This window comes from Lonchura striata, chromosome 2 (genome assembly GCF_050655825.1).
Source record: "Lonchura striata isolate lonStrDom1 chromosome 2, ASM5065582v1, whole genome shotgun sequence".
In the NCBI taxonomy this organism is placed as follows: domain Eukaryota; kingdom Metazoa; phylum Chordata; class Aves; order Passeriformes; family Estrildidae; genus Lonchura; species Lonchura striata.
Window position 1 is genome coordinate 53,356,263 of NC_140704.1, and position 16,008 is coordinate 53,372,270.

Below are 16,008 nucleotides of genomic sequence, written 5' to 3' on the forward strand. Positions count from 1 at the left end.
ACCTGGTCTGAATCTAAATTGGTGCAGGATATTCTACTCCTAGGCCCTAAACCACATGAAAACTGCAACTTGGACAAAGTAACTTAGAACCAACTCATCTCAAGAAGGCTGTAGAAGTAGGAGTTACCAATCAAAGCTACTTATAAACGCTGCTTGTCAAGAAAGGAATACCACCATTGATGTAAAGATGGCTTGTCAGAAAATATAGCAATCAAAGATATTAAGAACTCTATTCCTTCACTTTATTTTAGCTATCATCTCTGACAGGATTCACATGTACAAATCTGGAAGAAATGCTTGGGTCAGCAAGTGCTATTTATTTCAACAGATTGAGGAAAAGTTAAAAAAAGGCAGTTGGTTTTCTCTGTCTTTCCCAACATAATTTTTATCTCCTTGCTCAGCAAGAGAGGAATAAACAGGTTCAAGCAGTTTTTGGAGAGAAAGAGGCAGTTGTGTTGGTGATGACCATTTAAGTTGTTCATATAAGTACATCAGTGAATGTAACAAAAGGAATTTTTTAAATCTTCACCTGCTTTGAAATTCAGGGTCTCATTTCCCAAGGGCTTATGTTTAAAGCCTTGATAGATAAAAGCAGTTATTTATATAATGCAAGATATTAACTTTGGATATTTTGCCAACTGTTTTTACACTCTCCAGAATAATTCTAACTATATCCTGCAATAGCATTGCCCCAGTGCAACAGCAATACTGAGAAAATACTTTTTTTTTAGGAAGCTAGATACGTATACACTACCTCAATGTCATTTCCTATCTTTCCACAATTTTACTTTCTCATATATACAAATTTTCTGCTAGAAAACTCATTCTAAATATGAAACCAAAACACCACCCCCCACATTTTCACTGGCTGCTCCATTACAGAAATTAACCCAAATGTTCTACTATTTTCTTTCTACTTGTATGTAAAGCATCTGAAAGTAAAGTTCAAGGTCACCCTTGAATGTTAAAACTGGAACATCACAGTGTTCCTTGGAAAACAAACACTATGCACAGTAAAATATTTAAAAAACAAGCAAAGAAAACATTAAAACCTCCCAACCATAACCTTTTACAACAGTTGCCAATGCTAATTGAAACAGTGATAAGAAGAAGAGGAATGAATCCTTGAGGTCTATGAGAAAGATTCTTCATTTCCACTCTCTGTTATATGGTATGGGTTTCAAGATAAGAAATGGTAACATGCATGGGAAAAATCAGTAAGAGGGCATGGCAGGGAATACTACTTGTATTTTCAATCGCTTTAAGTCTCCAGATAGAAGTGTGGAATCTTTCAGCTGTGTATAAAAGGACCATGAAATAAGAACTAAGAAAGAGTTTTCATTACAGTTCAAGAGAAACCAAAAAGTTCTTTTCATTATTGTTCAAAAGAAATCAATAATCAGGAATCCTTAGCCGGATAATTTCCCTAACATAAGGCAAGCAAAAACCTTACAATATATAGAGATGTTCATCATGGTCTGTGTAAGAAAGCAGAGACTTGAACCAGAAGTGAAACCTTCCAATAAACCTTGGGATTGTGAAAAGTGGAGCAAAGTGAGAGAGCTTGTCTTCTCCCTGCGTAAAGCGAGCAAGTAGTGTAAACAAGGATTCCTCATGTCTTTAACAGGAAATTACTTTCCATTAGACAGTGAAGAAAGAGCTACATGCTCCTTAAATTTGGGTGAAAGAACAGAGACAGCCAAAATGGCATTTCATTTCTGTGCAGTGGCATGAATCCATCAGCATAAAGCTTAGGAAACAAAAGATCCTCTCTCACCAGAAGACATTAGGCAGTTCAGCAGAGAGGACAGAGTGGACTATGCACTGTCTCATTTCACAGATAGGACTCTGGGAACAAGTAAGAAGGAGAGAATATGAAGGAAATGTGTGAGTTTAAAAACTGAGTAGTGCAGAAAATAAACAAGGAATGCAGGAGTTGTATAGAGAAAGACAGATGGACCAAAAGGATAGGAATGTAAAAGAAGGGTTACTGAAGAGGAGAGTGTTCATGCATCCCAGAAAGTTTGGATTACTAGGGTTGCCTCCAGCTGAGTTTGGGAACTGTCTGAATGTGCTACTCCATCCCCCTGCACCTTACAGTCAGAACTGGCTATTTTTCTTTTCTTGTAGAAATGCAGGAATTAAATTATGGTTCTTTCCAATTTGAGTAATGCTATCTTCCAGCTCCACAAAGTTGTCAGATGGACAAAAGAGAATGGGTAGAAAAATACCACTGGGTTCCAGGAGCAAAAATACAATTGGACAGGGTCGAAAACAAATCCAGCAAATATAACTTCCTTTTTTTGGGCCTGATTACTCCTAAGGCACAGTGAATCTCTCATGCTGTCAGGATGCAGAAGACAACTGTGTACCAACTCATTTCAACTGGTGACAACTTATCTTTATTCTCTACAAAACTCTGAGAGTGAAAGGCAGGGTTTTATCAATGTATTGAACACAGACAGCAGGATTCTTCCTTCAGTTACCATAGTTTGCACCAGCAAGTATGTGAAAATACAAGAAGAGGCACTACCTCCTTAGCAAAACAAAAAATAGGAATGTATCTTCAGTGGGAACAAATTGCCTTTCAATGGATATCATCAGTCTGATGGTGGCTGATGAGGATGTCCATGGCTGAAACACATAAAGGGAACAAAAGTAAGTTCTTTGACTTAGGCCAAAATTCAATAGAAATTAAGGCAGAAAGAAATCAGGAACAACTGATTGGAAATTTCCGTTTCTATGGCAAGTAAATGCACAGTTACACAAAAAAATTGAATGTTTACCCTTTTATGATATCCCTCTGGTAACTATGTGGGAAAAGAATGTAAACTTCCCTGGTCTTACAGGCCATCTTAAGTGAACCTCATCTTTCTTAGCAATGAGGCAAATCCCAGAAAAGCAGAAGAAAACCCAGAACATCTGTCTCTGGACTGGCCAGATAAGCAAGAAAGGCACATCAATATGTAGGTACTGAATTCTGTTCATGAAAGAGAAAATTGATTTCTATTATCTCCAAGACTTCACAGATCAAAAATAACTTATTTTTGATACCATCTCATTAGGAAAATAAAAAGATTATTTTCTTGAGAAAGATCAGTAAAAAATAAAAGTTTTCTCATTCCTCAGTGTTGAGACATAACATGCAGGATATGGAATGAAAATAATTAAAGTACTTCTCTGATTTCTAAAAGAACAATAATCAATTGTCAAAAATCCCATAAGATATTTTTCCTTCTACAATTGCATTATATTGTCTTGCTCTTTAAAGAGCATGCCTCACAACAAGCAAGTGCCCCAGCTGATAGCATAAATTTGCTGAGACAGTCTCAAAACCAAGAAGGCTGAAGAAGCCAACAAAATTAATCACTTTTCAAGGTCAGGACGTGACCCGCAACCGAAAGCTGTAGCACAGTGCTAAACCAGCTAGAGCAAACCATGCTATCCAAGAGCAGCTGGGATGTCACAACTAGCCAATGGCCTAGCAGGCAGGGGACTGCAGAGGAAACAGTTATGAGTTTCCCTCAGGTAAACCCATGTTTGTCTTTCATATGCAGGTCAAAAAACTTCAGTCTTCATATACTGATACACATTTATGTAGTTAACCCAAATTAATAGAGGAAAGGAAGTAACTAATTTTAGCCTTGGTTTCATAGAGAAACACCCTGTGGCCTTACTTGAAATGCTGTAAGTAAAATTTCCTTCTCTGTGTTTGAAAGAAGGATCCAACCTTTTTGTCTTAGTGAACATGTAACTCAATTCATTTTGTGACCAAAGAAGATTTGCAAAAATGCATCTCTAAGAAACCTGGTAACTTATATTATTTGCTCTAATCCCATTACATTTAACAACAAAATAATGCAAACTTTTGATACATTCCAACAAGATATCACCAGATGAGGGGATTAATGATGGTATCAGTGACATGATCTGGGGCATAAGAAAGTTGACACTAAGACAGATTCAATTTACTCCTTTCTTTTGGGTATTTAAATACTCTATCCTTCCTTCTCCTCCTTCTGCAGGAGAAAAGACCCCAGAGAGTCCCAGTGATAATGAAATATGTTTCCTCCAGCTACAAATGTTCATTTGAGAATTTGGTTTGAGCCTTTGTTCAAAAGGCTAGTTTCTACTCAGCTTTTTTTGGTTTCTTGCAAGTATTCTTTCATCTTACTACTTTATATTCATGGAAAATAAAAGCTATCTTTCTTATCTAATCTTATGGATGTTTTTAGGCTTAATATTTTTATTCTAGTGCACTTTTTCAAACAGAGGCATAAATAATGCAGTCTTCTTGGGAGCTGCTGAATTTCTCAAGAACGTACATCCCATGGTGATGAGGGTTTGGAAAGAGAGGCAGGATGTGCAGTGCTGGAAACCAACATGCATGTGCCAGCAAAGAGTTCTTCAGTGATGTGTCTGGATGCTTGCAGTTGCTTTCCAGACCCTTTCTTCCTTTGTCTACAGCAAAAGATCCAAATCTGTTGTAGGACTTCAGTCTGATGGGTGTAATTTTTTTCTGAGCAGAATGCACCTAAGTGACTTCTGAATGACAACTTTTAGACATTCTTGAGATCAAGACCAATCTGCCCCTGTATCACTCTTGTGGCCCAGAGAGACTATCCCCAGCTTCTGAGAGAACAGCCTCTTTTGGCTTGAGTGAGCTATCAGTTAGGGTCTGTCATTGGAGGGTTGATAACAGAGGGAAATCATGCCATCCTTTTGTAAGTTGCACTTTGATTCTTACATGATGCTAAACATGTTGTTCATTTTACTGATGTTTTTATGGTTCATTAGTCAGTTAATGATTCAAGAAAGAAAAAAGAAACAACACCACCAGTAGCACCTTACAGTAGCCTGAACAGGCTGTAGGAAGTATGACTGAATGCAAACTCAGTGATCCTTGGCACCTAACCTGTAAAGTCATTTTCACTCATTTCAAGGAGAAGAGAGTGGTAGAAAAAGGAAACCCTGTGGAAAGAAACAAGAAGAGCTGAGCTCATCTGGTGTCTCTGTTAGTCTACCTGGGCACCTTTTGGGTGTTCCAGCAAGACCTAGTGTCTGCCTTGAATTAGCGTCCCTGTGGCCCCCAGATTAGTCCTCATACTTCACAGTTTTCCTCTGTGGCCCTGTGAATGACAATTGTTCAGCTTTGGCACAAAATCAGTGTGTTGCATAACTAGGAAGAAATCTAGCATGCATCCCCACACTGTGAGGATCATGTTCAAGCTGTGTGGGCTGCCCTCCAGAACTAACGTCAATCAAGCAGCAGAAGGATGCTTTCTTTCCATGGTGGGGGAAAGATGGAGGGGTGAGGGAAGGAAGCCACTTTAATAAAGCTCCGGCGTTTTTATTCTGTAAACTTAAAGCAGGAATTTCCTTGAAATCTGAAACAAACTCTACCTCCAACATTCCAAGCTCAGGTACAAAGCAAATGGCACAAGACCTACTTTGATATATCCAGAACTTGGCATCATAACTGACCCAGAGAGAAACAGATATTCTCAAAGTCTAAACTGTCTCATATTGAGATTCATGAAAGTGTTGTGACATCCTTCTGACAAACCTGCCTACTGATTGCTTAATTTAATGATGTGAAGCAAAACACCCATAGCCCAAGGAAAAAATCACAGAAATTTAAATACCATAAAAGAAGCTAAAGTCCAAAAAGCCTTTAACATACAGGCACCATGGAGGGAACCAGTAGCTTGTGTTAACTAGTACCCAGAGCAAAGGAATTGCAGGCATACTTCCTCTAAAGGACACGAAAAACTGCCCATAGGCCTGTCTTCTACAGTGCATGTTCAGTTTCTCTGTTTAAAAATGTAAGGGAATTTTTTTCAGCTACCATTTTTTTTTTCAGCTACCATTTTCAGAGGTAGATGAGCCAGAGTTTGGAAAGTGCTCCACTGATCACAAGTCAATGATTCTGTTTTGGAACAGTGATTTTTACAGTTCCTGGACTCCTATGATCAGGTGTCCAAGGCTGTGGTTAACTTGCTTAAATTCTACTCAACTCCTCTTTCTGGAATAAGTAACTGTGGTTTGCTGACTAAGCCATTTGCTGCTTTTAATCTGCTTTTGTAAAGGAAAGTTCCATTCTATAGTTTAGCCTTAAATTGTCACTCTCTAGCTTCTTTAAATATGAAACATGTTCCTTCCGTATGGAAAAATCTTACCTTGCCAATTGTATTAAAAAAAAAAAACACACCAAAAAAACCCCATTTTTTTATCTCTTGCCCTGCTTCACAAATTGTCTTGGACTTGCACTACATAGGTGTCTTTGTTTATAAAGATAGGTGTCTACCAAGGAAGGCAGGGCCTCTCTCGAAATGTAAACCATCTCCCTCTGAATTATTATAATTTTGAAATTAAGCAGGCTCTCAGGCAAACATATGAGAGTGGGAATAACAGTTCTTTACTAAGAAAAATAAAAATAAAAATGCAGTAATACAAAACAACACTGACACAGAACACAACCTGACACACTGTTGGTCAGGTGTTGGTAGCAGTCCCATTAAATGGTGGCTGCAGTCCTCCTGGGGTGACAGATTGGTTCTGCTGAAGCAGTGATCCTGTAGAAGGGTGGAGTTTTCCTCTGAAGGCTCAGTGGTGGTGTAGATGGGCCTGGTCTTCCTCTGGGAATCCAAAGGAAGAAAGCTGCTCCTCTGGGAATCCTGTGGGAAAATGCTGCCTCTGGTGTTCCAAGTCTCCGATTATATCCAGGTAGGAATGCTTGGCTCCTTCCCCTGGGCAGAGCATCTCACACTGGGATGATGTAATTTTATCAGTCATTCAGTGAGACTCAATGGTCCATTAACAGAAGATATTTTCCACAGGGAAGATTAATTGTGGAAAAGAAAAAACTGCCCCACCTGTTTTTAACAGGTGGCCCAATTAACAGAAAATAACTGCCCCACTTTTAATAGATGGCAACAGACTGCATACCGCCAGCCACATCTTGTATCTGCAACCTAAAACAACAGGACAGACTCTAGCCCTTGCAAACAGGTATATAAATCTCCTTTCATAAATCTCAATAGCACTGAACTGATATCAAAGATATCACCAATTATGGTTCCCCTTCATAAGCCTATACAATGCTATACAGAATATAGCCAGTTTTTATATCTAACTACAGCTACATTTCAGTGACTTTTATTAATTTTGTGCCTTCTTTCTTCATTACTCCAACTATGAACCCTTTGTCTAAAATGAGACATGCTCAAGGGGGCTGAGCTTCTGGGATTTTTAATCTATTTTTCTTCATGGAAGTTTTAACTTACTGCCAATCAACTCATTTATTAGAAAAAAATATTTTATTTTTAAGCTAGACTAGATGTTTCCAAGACTCATGTTTTTTTTTTTCTTGGACTTCACTGAGTTGGAATGAAAGAATTCTTATGCTGAAATATATCTACCCAAACTAACTTTTAGAGATGTGTTAATTGCCTTGAGTAAATTGGCATTCAGGTAATTGAAGGCAATTAGTGAAAAAAGAAAAGTAGTCCAGTGTAGGCAAACCATGGTTGTTCAAACAAGTAGAAAATGTAATAATTTGGCTTGACTTTTACTGCTGTTATTTTCACAGCTACAATTCATGTGGTCTTTCGTTCATCTCACATTTGTTTTTCTTGAATGCAAAAGGAAAGTCTGCAGGCGGATAAGTTCCTTGGAGGAAAAAAAAAAGGATTTGAAGCAGAGTGAAAAATCTTTCATTTTATTTCCACCTAATTGAAAAAATACCCACAAAAGAGAAGAAATGAGAATTAGAGCCATTAGTCAAAGATCATCTGAGTTAGGATAGAAATTGTAAACTGAGATATCAGTTATGATGGGTAAAATAAATCTTAATTGAACCAGGACATTTTTATAAAGTCAAGCTGAAGAGCCTCTCACTTAAGAGTAAAATTTTCATAAAGAAAACTGAAAAGTCAAGAATTTACACAGACTGCTATAGCTGGCAGATCAAGGAACCATTAGCGGTTATAGTGAAGTTAGATAATTCTTATTTACTCGGGATCTTCAAAAATCACTGGCTAACAAGTTTTGAAACTTGGAAGCCAGGTGGGTTTTGTTGAGTGTGGTGAAATGTTCCAGCTAAAGCCTTGAGCTTAACTGCTGAAACAGTGCCAATTATGTCTTTGCAAGCAAGTGGCAGGTAGAACATTCATACCAAGCTGGGGCTTGTTTCAGTGATTCATGGAATGCAAAATTGTAAAGGAGAAACTTATAACCTGACTAGAGCAGATGTTCAACTTAAAAAAATCAGCTGAAATCATGAAATATCAAGATGGCATACTGAGGTAGTATTGCTAATATTATAACCCAACTCTTCAAAAGTTGCTGCAAATTGCCCCCCAAATGTTAACAATGACCCATTCAGCAATGCTGGAAAAATCCCACTACTACGTCACTGGAGCATTACATAACAGTTTGCAATCTGCGCTTGGACAGGAGAATTATTTTAAAAAACTTGCACTATGAGTTATGATAGAGCACAAATGGAAACCAAGTAATTTCTTACAGAGACCCAAAGTATAGAATAGTCAAACAGTTAAGTAATTATTGAAAGTAACGGTGTGCTTTTTCTTGATGACTCTGAAGTAAGAGTCATGCTGAATATATGGGCTCCGTTTAACTGCATCATTAAAAGTTCAAGGCAAAAGTTATGAATAGAAGGAATTGACTATTTTTTCCTCATCTCTATTATAAGAAACTATTTTCTAGGTCCTCACACAGCCCTTCACCAAAACAATAGTCTTTCATTTATGAGAGTACTGAGGAAATCTGAATAATTTCTACCAGGTTTTCTTGCACTTATGGTGATTCAGATCCATCCTGAACTGGTCATCCCTAAGTAACTTTGCAAATATAGGTTGTTTTGCAAGTCAAATATTCTGGAGTCTCTGTTTAAACCAACATGCATTCACAAAATATTAATCAAAAACTACAAGTATATACCATTAGAAGAACACCCTATAAGCATAAACCTAGGTTCTTAACCATGTAAAACGCCCAATTACCTTCTATTCCAAGTGTAAAAAATGTTTCCAAGGGGAACATTACTTCATTTTGCTGGTTTTGTACAGCTTCTCAACTTCTTTTCTAAAACAGCCCAGTTTCAGTCCAGCATATGAATTGTGAATGCTGCCCAGTCACTCTCCCCTTGAGCTTGAGGAAGAACAAGTAGTTGACATGGTTTTTAAAAGCTCACACAACATATCTGCCATCAGGGCAGATGGTTCTGTTTGTACCCCTTTTCTAACCATGTGTTCCCTCACTCCTTGATTATCAGATGACTGCAGTAGGACCGGAGATGCAGGAGTCACACTGCAATTGAATCTGCTTTACAAGAAATCTTCTTTTGGGTTGAGGTTAGGTAGGGGTAGTTATGCCCTAAGCAAAAGGGTGCAGGCAGGAATTAATCTGCAAGCAGCTGATGTTGTGCAGGCAGTGCCTTCCTATATGCAAAGAAAATAAAAACACCAAGCTGATCACTACCATAAAATACCATCTTGACAGCTTTGTTAGGTTTGCTTATCATAGTAAATAAACACATCCAGTAGCATACACAGCAGAATCAAACCTGTAGCAGCCAACTATTGCCACTGTGTATTAAAAAGCAATAGAAGCAAACATAGATATTTTTAAAAATCTAAAATATAAATCAAATATAAGAGAACCTCCAAATTTAAGGCTGACTATGCATTTTTAGCTCCAAATAAATCTCCCAGTCTATGGGGTTTTCCACCAACATTTTAACTTCCCATGCTGCATAACAGCTGAAAAGGGATTTTACAAAGTCACCAGAAGCCTGCATACTTTCCTCTTTTCTGAGAGCACTAAATGAAGGTGACATAATGCCCACATGCCATACTTATTTTTTTTAATTTCTATTTTTTTTAAATCTTCTAATTTTTTTTTAAACCACCATTTATCATGGTCGCAGGTAACCCTACACCTGCCAAAACCCACTAAAACATGCAGTCAGGCATATAAAATCATAGATGTTGTTTATTTAGTCAGACATTCCTGCATGATTATACTTAATAATTTGAACTTCAGAATTATATTACTTCTTGTGAAAATCTGCTCAATAATCTTAGGTTGTTGCATTTGCTCTGTATGAGGAAAGTACACATTTAATAGAGAGAAAAAGTTATCTTTGGGTCCATTATAAATTCAGACCGTCACAGTGAGACACACAAAATACTTCCCACACCTACACCTGCAGCTGAACCTCAAACCTGGCTAGGATTGGTTATGTTATGATACCTCAACTCAGAAATAATGTCTTAGTTTCACAGAAACTTAATCCTTCTTTTTGGAGGATAAAATCCTTTCTGGACAACTTTGGAGGCAGAGTGTGTTAGCTGCTGTTGAAAAACACCAGGCAGTTACTACACCCTCCAGGGATGGTCCGATGGTGGTTTCAAACTGAATAAAGAAGCTACTCCATTTTCTGACAGGCTCTAGCAAACTGCTGTCTAGCACCACAGAACCAAGCTGTAGATGGCAAATAGTCTGAGTCTGAAGGATCCACCTCTGTAACTATATGCTGTACAAAGTGTCCAACGTAACAGAGTATGCAGCAAAGCAACTTTCAGCTGTGTTATTTTGGTTTGTCACTGCCTAACAGGGCACTACTTGTATGAGATACCTTTAGCAAAGAGAACTACCATTCTGTCTTTCTTCAATACTTGGAACAGGATGGTCCTCTTGTGCCTCCTTTCACATTAAATTTTCCTTTAAAAATTTCGGGACTGGAAGAAATTTAGGCAACTCCAAGAATTCTAACACCATTGAATTATCATAATTTGTGAACTTCTAGGAAAATACTTTGAAAATTTTTAACAAATGCAAAGTCATGATAACAGATGAGTTCACACAGTACTAACAAAAGACCAAGAAAAAAAAAAGAAAGAGCAGTTATTCCCTTTTGTGGAAGTTTTTTCATTTTTACTTGTTTGCCTGGGGAACTTAGCATAATTTGTAAGACGTAATTAGAACTTTGACATTATATGCTTGAAGTTCTTCATATTGTTAAAGATTTTCTAGTTCAGGGCTTTAGACAATAAAAGTAATCCTACCTTCCAACTAACTACTTTAAGTGAAACAATCTGATTATTAGATCCCTTGCCTCAGCAAGCCAAAACTGTATTTTCTTCAAGTGGCTTCTTAGTTACTTATTTTTTTTCCTCTTTGGATCAGGTGCATACATTTGTTTGTTCCTAGACAGTCTTTTCTAAAGATGCCACTATTCTCAAATCCCAGCCTTTTAGAATCCAGCTTTTTCTACCTAAAGCTACCTTGTCCATAGAAGAAAAATGCACAAAGTTTTTCTTCCAAAGCTGTTTTTGTATTAGACATTCAGTGTTGCATAGTAAACTACTGTGGACATCAGGTTTTCAGTGAAGTTTGTAACTAAATACACAAAGAGACACAGAGAACATTGCCAAAGCAGACCCACCGGTGTCCTTGCTGTTTGAATGTCTGACAAGGGGTGTGAAAAGGGAAAAACAGCAAGTTAATCAGCTCAATTTCTCCACTGAAACAAAAGTCTAGGCAACAGAAATGCCTCCCTTCCTCCTTCCAGTTTTTGACAATAGTTGAACTACTTAAGCCCAAGATTAAAACAACATCAGTTCTGTATCACAGGTGAGTTTTGATTGCATATTGAAGAAGCAAACCTGAGTTAACATTGTTCTTCATTGCTTTTGGCTCTCCAAATTTCTAAGCAGGGAAGGGAGGACTAAACATATTTTAATCTTCTACTCACAACTGGATTTAATACCCACCTTTCTATAGCATGCACTTGTGCATGCTCTCAAGCACAGGCCTCTTACAAGTGTTAGTCAGCCTGGGAAACTCCTGTCAATGCTAGGTGAGATATGAGGAAGAAACAACACAGGCTAATTTGGAGGTTGGCATTTTGTTTCCTTCTGCCAAACCTTGAAGCTCAGTGCAGCTATATTTAAGAATGAAGACTGTGTGATATAAAAGGAAGAAAATAAATATAGTATTTTCCCATGATATTTCCTTTCTAGCAAACTTCTCAGGCCTGAAGCAAACTTTTAGTTTGAGTAGCCTTCAAGGAATTAACTTGCTGACCTGCCATCCTCAAATGGCTCTGTGTATAATGCTGTGATGCCTGTGAGCAAATCAATTATCCACTGGAGGAGAAGCTTTGCAAGCCTACCTAAAAATGCAGGACCTGTCTCAATAGTCCATCTAATCATTCCTGTCTGAATGCAGGGTGAAGAAAGAAGTATAGCACTCCTATCTCTTTCTCTATTTACAGTATAATTTACTTATTTTTTTACTCTCATTATTGCTATTGAGATAGGTGACTTCTGAGATGTCTATTATTGCAGACATTACAATAAGCTCTCCTGGTAACCACTGTTCACTGAAGCCTTTTGCATAGTCCCACTTTTCTTCACTTCTGACATTGACAAATTATTATTGCTTGAATTTTTTACTGTTTTCTTTTGTGGACTGAATTATATGTTATCCCTAATTCCAATAAAATGGGTTTGACTATTTCCAAAAGTGCAATTTTTAGGGGGAAGCAGAAATTAATTTTTAAGTCACGTTTGACAAGATACAAGTTGAGTAACCTTTCTAGTTATCACTCCAAGGCTTTCTAATCTTCATGAAAAGACACTCAAATCATGGCCTTTGAATTATCATGTAAAATTTTTGTATGCAACTCAGAGATAGTCACAAGCTCTGTTTAACTCATTTTCTGGATGCCTACTTTGAAAGCTGAGTTTTGAATTACATAGGTGCTGGTCAGATGTGACTGCAGCCATTCTGTGTTGCATAGATCAAGCTAATTCATAGCATTGGAAAAGAAGTCAGGCCTTTGCTATCTCAGATTTCCCAAAAATGAATTGATACATTTAGTTTAATTTCTCTGCACATTGGTTTCCAGGATGCAAACACTTAATTTGTTTCACTGGTATTGTGAGGAAAGAATCCTTGACACAATTTGAAAATGCACTGGTAATAATATTTTTTTGAAAATGCACTTTAGAGGAAATTAGCAATGTATTATTTGAAGCACAGTCTGAATGCATGAAATTACTTTAAATAACAACAAAAATCATTGAGATTAATTGCAAACTCCAAGAATAGTATATATCAATAAATATTGAAAAGGTTATACAGAAAGAGAAGCATGGGATTGTGTGATTGAGTAAATCTTTTTTAGCATAGATATATAAGGTACTCACCCAAGTTTATGCTGACAGCCTTAGAGAATGCAACTTCTTACCACTTTAGTAATTGAATATGCAAACTTATTAATATCCTCCATTAGCAGAGGAAAGCTTTATGCACACACTTTACACAGCTGAACTCTGAAAACCCCAAGCAAATTTTGACAACTGTGTTAAGCACTGTACATGCATAATCAAGTTATCTAAACTAGTAAGCTTCTATAATGACAAATGTTATTTCAAGCAAAAAAAAAATTATACTAAGTCCACAAAGATTCATGTTTTTCTTCATTCTTCACCTTCTCAGACTTTTTTTAATTTTTCATTTCTTTCTATTTAAACAGTCACCACTATATTTGTGGAAAAGAACATACTTGAAACTTTTCCGGCACCCAGAGTCAAAGATGGTGTATTTAAATTTAAAGAAATAAACATAACTATCTCAATATCTTGACAAAAAGCACTTTAGGTTTTTTGCCTTATTCCAGGAGAGTCTATTCCATATACAGTTATATATAGACATTAATATTGAATGTGTCACTGTTGCATAGCTAAATAAAAGCAACTTCAAACTAGTTTTACTTCTATATTGCTACAGTTGTACCCATGAAGCTGGGGTTGTTCAGACACATCTTTTGTCCCCTATAGATAATTCTGAAAGATGCTATATATGTTTTGCTACTGCTTTTTGTGTTCAAAGCCATTGTGTAAAAATGTATCTTCACTGACATTCCTACTGACCCTTGTCTTCACACTGCTTGGACTGCTGCTGAAAACAATGTACTGGATTAAGTAGATCAGTATATTTCTAACATGCAGATGAGGTGATTCATTGCTTTTATAGATAATAAAATCATCAATTAATGAACTAAGCTCCACTATAAATACATTCTGTACACATACAAAGGTGAGTACTAAATACTGTTGAAAATTTTGCTTGCCATGAATTCTGCTCTAGAATACTTTTGTCATAGCATTTTTTCTATCATCCATATATATCCAAATAATTCCACATTGTAACTAGAACTAAAACATTTGCAGGAGAAACAGCTCAAAATTACTCCAACTGCAACATGAATACACTTAGATGTTTTGAAATTAAAAAACACCCAAACTTCTTGGTAGAGTAGAGCACAAACAGTATTTCACTATATCTAATTGAACAGATAGTGTAATGTGACTAAAATGCTAAATGTATGCAACTGCTGCTTATTCCTTGAAACTGCAGTTGAGCAAAATAATTTTGTTGAACAGATTGAGGAAGGGAGAGGGAGGTGGGGACAGGGATGTTGGGAGAGGACATGGAGAAAAGACCAGATAAACAAAACTTAATGCATTCCAAAGTAATAAAGTTCCTGGGTAAAACCCCACCTGACCTTTTTAAGCAGACAAGGATACAAAAGGAAAAAGAGTCAAGATACAGTCAAGAAAGAAAATTAGGCCAGAAAGAGGATTTAGAAATTTAGACTACTTTGTGAAAATTAGAGATTGACTATAGCGAGAAGGCTTGATCCAGATACATCTAAATTTTATAGGACACTTAATAGCTTTTTTTATAATGGACTTTCAGCCAAACTCCATTTCCAAACTCTGGGATAGTTTGAGAGTGTCTTTTGATTCACATCCTGAATCTTCCACCCATGTCTGCTGGAAATCTTACATTAACGCAATTGTTGAAAAACCATGTGGTGAGCCAAGATTCCGTTTTCACCAGTTCAGTCTCCTGAGCTGTTCTAGGCCACCACTTTTGTCTGCTGGAAATAGTGTGTGAGGTTTGACCTGGACAGCTTGAACGCCTTTTTGCAGCACACAGACAGAGGTTTTATTGTAAGCTTCCATTTTCAGGACTTCAGTCCCTCCTACACAGTTCAGTAACCAGTTAATTTATATATTCTGCCTGAAGCACTCCCTCTGGCTTCATAATACAATCTCTGAAATGAAGAAAAGCGGATACAGCCATTCCCAGGCCACTTACTCAGCGCTCAGCTGCCTGCTGGCATGAAGACACTTGTAGCCAGCTCAGTGTCCCAGAGCAGTCTGCAACACTGAATGATGGTCACCCCTCTGCTGTGCTCTCCAAGCAGCTACCTTCCCACCACACAGCACTTTGCTACATCAGTTTTTCCACTATATTCCCTATGTGGCATCCCTGCTCTTTCCAGGTCACTGCAAGATTTTACTTTGGAATAGGCTTGCTTGCAAACAGGTTTTGTACTTCAGGAGATCAGAGTGGAGAGGAAAAAAAATAAGGACAGGTTGGGTGAAATAAGTAGTTTGTGAGTGCTAGAAATAATTTATACACATTTTTCCTTCTGCAAAGGCCAAACAGTGGCTTATCAAGATGTAAATTCCAATTCCTTCTTTTCCCTGCAATTTCAGTGATTCTAGTGGCTTCTGTATCCTGTGAATTTTGTGGCATGTACTATGGGAAAGCTCACACTAGTGCTCTTTCCTATGTGGGGACATTGACAAGGTCTCTGCTCTTTCTGCTATCTAACCCCTCTAGCAAATGTACCTGAAGTAAGTCAGTAGATCCAAAATTATTTGGGGGATATATGGTCATGGACAGTGCAATGAAAATAACAGAGCTGAAGATCAATATAATTCTTGTACAACACCATCCTCCAACCCCCTCCCCCCGCAAATACCTACACACACAAACCACACAAGAGGAATTGAAATTGAAAGGACTTTTGGGCTCACTTAGTTTAGGTTTAAGAACTTTCCAATGTGCTCCATATGTAGCCCCCCCCAACACCTACAAAAAGGTGAACAACAGGTA